Raw genomic sequence first — 6,050 nt, 5'->3', positions numbered from 1 at the left:
AACTTTAATACAATGACATTCAAACAAAACTTCAATACAATGACATCCAATCAAAACTTCAATACAATAACATTCAATCAAAACTTTAATACAATGACATTCAATCAAAACTTCAATACAATGACATTCAATCAAAACTTCAATACAATAACATTCAATCAAAACTTTAATACAATGACATTCAATCAAAACTTTAATACAATGACATCCAATCAAAACTTCAATACAATGACATCCAATCAAAACTTCAATACAATGACATTCAATCAAAACTTCAAAATAATGACATTCAAACAAAACTTCAAAACGATGATAAAAGAAAACTTTAAAACAATAACATTCAAACAAAACTTCAACTCAATGACATTCAAACAAAAATTTTAAACAATGACATTCAATCAAAACTTAAAAAAATATTGTTTTCTTTAATCAAAATGGAAAAGTTTAGTTCTAGAGGGGAGAAATCAACACCAATGATGGATTTCATCTTTCCATCCGTCTACCAAATTCTGAGGATATGCTTTTAAAAATTTGTCTGGAGTTTCTTGGATTTGCAGAGGTGTTATGTTATGCAAACTTCGTAAAATAAATAAATAAAAAAATAGTGACAAAAAACATGCGTTCAATTAAGGTCATGCACTGCGATATTGCTTCGGCGAAGATACATAGTAGTCTTTCCATTGTTGCAATAAAAACTTACACTTAGAATCAGTTTTTGGGTGATTGATTATCAATTACATCTGGAACTGAATGGCTACTGCCTTCATCATCAACGCGTCTTTGATTTCAGACAGTTCTTATTGTTCTTGTTGCTCGTTAATTCTGCACTAGAGTCAAGTTCTACATTTCTGAATCAAACATTTAATTGTTCTCTGAAATTCTGTAGGGATCTTGCCAAAGAAGTACACAACGCTATAACAATGTTGAAAACTTACTGCTTTGCTTGAAGAGAGGCTTGAATAGCCCAATAGCGCTAGAGTAAGCAATTATAAAATCTAACAGAGTGCGAGAGAAAATATCTGCTGAAGCTTAAGAATAGCTGGCTTGGGAATATATTAGCAGCAGTAGCTGAAAAAGCAGGTCTGAGAGAGGTTGTAAATGTAAGGAACACGCTTCTAGCGTAACGGCATCCTTAGAAAAAAACCCTACTAAGATTCCAGTTTCTAACAACTCCATTTTCCCGGGGAGACAATTTACATGCTCTCAGTAACACTCTTAATCATTCGAAAGTTTCTTCATTGCCGCTTTTTTTTTCTTCATACATGTATTTACGTGTGAACGCATAGTTTTCAAAATATCACAAAACAACTTATCACATATAACAACAAATAAATGGATGAATAAATATCTTTATCTCTTGTTAAACAAAGGAAAACATACCTTCAACAAGAGAGACAAATACTATTGTATGGGGTTACAATATGTGTCCCATCTTTAATCTTGTTGCAAAATCAAATTGTTGGAAAGCTGCAAGGAAGATTCTTCCGCAGACAACAGACGTCGAGTTTATTTCAGCAACTTATATTCCAGAATGTTATTCCCATCTCGGAAAGGTTGGATGCTGATATAGTTCTGTCTAAATCTTAATAATTGATCTTGCCCCTGCTGGGCGCCATCTCGTCTGTCGACTGTCCCTCTCGGCCGTCTGGTACAAACTCAATACTAATCAACTTTTAAGGTGTTTCTAAACTGATTACTTCATGTATCTACGTAACCAAATATCATTGCCTGATCTTTTGTCACATATCTTTGTTTATTAAAACCAAAGATTCCAGTCTATGTTATTAAACACCATTTTAAATATTTTATTGTTTTAAATATTTCTGGCTTAATTATTTCTGCATGCTATCTCAGTTCTATTTTAAAACACTCTTCCGTTATTAAAACACTTTGTTATTTCCACAACATTGTCATTAGTTCAAATATCGTTGTCCGGCCAAAATATAATAGAACGGTAGGCGTTGGTGTGTAACAAGGCTGTTAAGTTTCCATTGCCTCCGTTGCTTCCTGCTGTTCTTGCTCGGTAATACTTAAGATGAAACAAGCCCGCTGAAGTTTCAGTATACTAGCATAATCGTGAGTAGTCAAGTCAACGGCAGATGGTGACGTAATAGAGAATTTATGTTGCTGTTCTGATGCCTCATTCTTTCTCATGGGTTTCTTTGCTCCGGGAAGATATTTACTTTCCATATTTCTGCTCCGCAAAGTCATCTTAAAACCAGTCTGAAAATAAAAAGCTAAATATTAGAGTTGGGAAATTTTACAGAGTTTTGATTTATAGATATACAAAATAAAAAAAAAAATGTAGGGTTCTTGTCAGGCGCGAAACCTGTAGCAGTTGCTACATCTGCTACTATGTTAATTCAAATAGTTTATAAGAAGGATTAGACCTTCCATTATGCTCAGACGGACACATCCATTTTCTGGTTTCTGATTCGCTACAAATAACTAAATGACTAAATGATCTTTCATACAGCTGTTAGTCTGGTAAGCGTCAACTTTGTTCTCCAGTTTCCTTGGGTGTCTAGAATCATCTTCATACAAGGCTGATGAGGAAAATGCGATCAGCATCAATACGTAAAAAAAAGTAAAGTGGGCTCCCTCTATCGGGCTAGAAAATTAATTGGATAATACAGCTTGTCAGCATAGGGGACATAGTAGTTGAGGATAACAGTGCCATGTGATGTGTGACAGGGCATTATACAAAACTTAGCGATATTAACGCAAGATGGGTTGAGCTGGCTCCTCCCGTTATTTAAGTTATATATCTACTGAAAAGTTACACGCAACATCCCGAATGAACACAAATAATGCATACCGGTCCGCAACGGCCATCATAGTTATGGAAAGCATATCCCGTAATCAGCGACGAACACTATAGCCCTGTGAACCGGAGATAGGTTCGACATCGGCTTTGATAGTTTGTATCAACGTCTTCAGTTTCCTCCTCTTTGGAGTACAGTTCAGTACAGGTATACCTGAAAAATATAAGTTATGTCGTATTCTGTAAATATAGATGGATAGATAAGTGGCATGTTTTTAGTATATATATTTTTTTTTACACAGTGATCACCACTTATCTAGGCCCGGAAGCCACTCAGGGATAAGGGTTATTGCAAGTACATTACGTTAGTGTGGAGATTTGATGAAGTGTTTACTTAAGGGGGCGGTTCATTAGGAATTTGTTAACATTGGACTTGAAGACATCCAAGTTGTAGTCCAGAGGGAAGCAGGCAGACGGAACAGAGTTCCACAGGCGTGCAGTTCTAAGAAAGAAGGTTTGTTCATGGAATCCGCGTTTTGATTTAAGCACAGATACATAGTGGGGGAAATTTTTCAGAGCGGATTCAGCTAGACGGGTGTTTTTCGTGAAAGATTGGCGAGAGGGGACCAGTGATTGGAGTTCAGACAATTGTAAAATTTGATGAATTGTTGACTAAGACCTAGGAGCCACTCTTTCTTGTGTTTCGATGAAGTGACAGATCAAAAGCATAGTATATACGAATATATGGAATTTTAGACATTAAGTATGTTTGTTGTAATTGTCTGTATTTTTGTCCTAGTGACATATGGCCGAGTGGTCCTAGACGTGGTATCAAAGTTTACAGTTACCCAAAGGTGATGAATTCAATCCTGAACGAAGGCAGTGAAGAGTAACATTCAAAACAGAGAATCAGCAACTATGTCCCAGAGCCTAGCTGGAGTCCGAACACGGTACCCCCGTAATAATAATAAAGCGTTAGGTTAAAGACTCCTAACAAACGGTTCCCCAGTTCGATACAAAACACCTGATGAAGGCCGGAGGGCAAAACGGCCGAAACGTTTTGACTATAACAACCAAGATGAGGAAGTCAATCCGACAATCTCAATCTATGTTTGTTGTCTTAAGACTTCTAACGAAGGAAAATAGCTTCTCCTTTCTTTTAAAATCCGGAAGTTTGTATTACAATGAGTATCGGTTCAGTTTATGTATTAATTATTGCAATACTATCTCTTATCAAAAGAAAAAAGATTAAGGATTGCTGTTCATTATAGATCACTTGAAATCTATGTATAAGACTATGGCTAGTAAGTATTTACTTTAAAGCTTAGTTATGGGATAAGAGTATAATTTAAAGCTTGCCTTAGTAGAAATCTTTAAGTGTTAACGTGTATCGAATACGAAAAGTTAGTCTACTAAGATTAAGGATTGAGAGCTAAAACCCCTATAAGTTACGTCCAATGGATCAGACATAATGGCAGCTTGGAAAATAGGGCAGTTGCTTAGTGATCAGGAGAGAGGATTTTAATAACAGTACAGTATGATTACACGTTAGGGTATAGAGTTTAAGGTAGAGTTAAAAAAAAGTTTGTCATGCAAAACAGACAAAGGCAGTCGTCTTGGAGGTAAAGTATCTATAGGCTATAGGTAGCGTACTAGCAGTGGAAATTTTACGGTTTTAAGAGTAATCACAGGTACACAGCGTCGTGTTTATTGTTCTAGTCAGTAAACTAGGTCAAGCACAAAACACCCCAAAGGAGTCTCGTATATTGTAACTGCGTCTGTCTAATTTTTTTTAAAAAAGTATTTGTAAAATGTTTTTGACTTGTAATGGGGGTATGAGACAAATGGATTCGCCAATCATTTTTATAACCAACGGCTGTGCTAAACAACCAATGAAAACGTCCCAAAATTATTATAAAAATTGTCGAATTTTGGATTCAATCAGTTCGCCGTTTACTACGTCACAGACCGCATTTAATTCTTGGCTGCCATCTTGGTTACTGATCTGAACTACGCCGCCATCTTTGTTATTGATCTGAACTACGCCGCCATCTTTGTTCAACACAATATCTCAGAACTTAAGAGGTTAACTACGCCACGGACCGCATTTGATTCTTGGTCGCCATCTTGGTTACTGATCTGAACTACGCCGCCATCTTTGTTCAACACAATGTCTCAAAACTTAAAAGTAGTTGAATAGAGTATTATAAGGTATTCATCTTAGCATAAGGATAGAATGAAAGTTTAAGGTGAAATTCAAAGTGATATAAGGATTAGATCACTGGATGTTAGGCTGCTCGTGAAAAATGTTGTATCTCTTCAGAAAATGTCTTAGTGATATAAGATTTGAGCAATTAACAGTACAAGGATACGGAAAATTTGTATATTCAGAAAATGTCTTAGTAGTGATATAAGATTCAAGAACACGAGGATACTGAAAGTAAGTTTTGAGCAGATGAGGATTCAGTATAGGCGGTTAGATATAGGTAGCAAGATGTTCATATTTTAGTATGTACGAATTGTACATATTAAGTATATTACTTAAGTTCTTCTACCCTCTATCATAAAAAGAAATCTGTTTGTAATGTGGTTGGCTAATTTGACAAGAAAAAAAGCGTGAAAGGTTATTGCAATGGACAGAGCTTATGTATATATTTATACGGCATAATCACGTTGTCACACCGGTTCTCGTCAGATCACCGTAGTTAAGCAACGTTTAGCCTGGCAGTACCAGATGGGTGACCATTTTGGAATTCTAGGCGCTGTATGTGCTTTTCGCTTATCTCAGCATTGTTTCCAGTCGTCCCGAATCTCCATTTGTCACTGGTATTCAATATCGACTCAGGAGAGGTGTGGTTGGGGATTGCGCATTCCTTGCCACAAAAATTCCATGGGCAGGCACCTTTACTGCGGATATCCATAGTCTGTCAAAACTGAAGGAAGCCTTATCTACTTATTTAACGATATTAGTTTACAGATAATTGTAAATATTGATGAATTGTTGCTTCCTTGTGTTTCGATGAAGTGACAGAGCAAAATCATAGGCTTTATAACTAGGAAAACACACACTTGGAATAGATGTCCGGAATATATATATATATATATATTAAGTAATGTGAATGATAATTTAAAATTTAAAAATCAGATTATAATTAAATTAAAAATCCGTTTCATAAGAAGGAACAACAACAAAATCATTATCTGTACGATCGTTTCGGAAGACAATGCTTTTTATTGTGTTATACATAAAAATATAAAATTTAGGTAAAAAGCTATAGCAAACATC

Source organism: Euprymna scolopes, chromosome 25 (assembly GCF_053919585.1).
Source record: "Euprymna scolopes isolate OS-2025 chromosome 25, ASM5391958v1, whole genome shotgun sequence".
In the NCBI taxonomy this organism is placed as follows: domain Eukaryota; kingdom Metazoa; phylum Mollusca; class Cephalopoda; order Sepiida; family Sepiolidae; genus Euprymna; species Euprymna scolopes.
The sequence above is the reverse complement of the archived record's forward strand: the minus strand, read 5'-3'. Positions refer to the sequence as shown.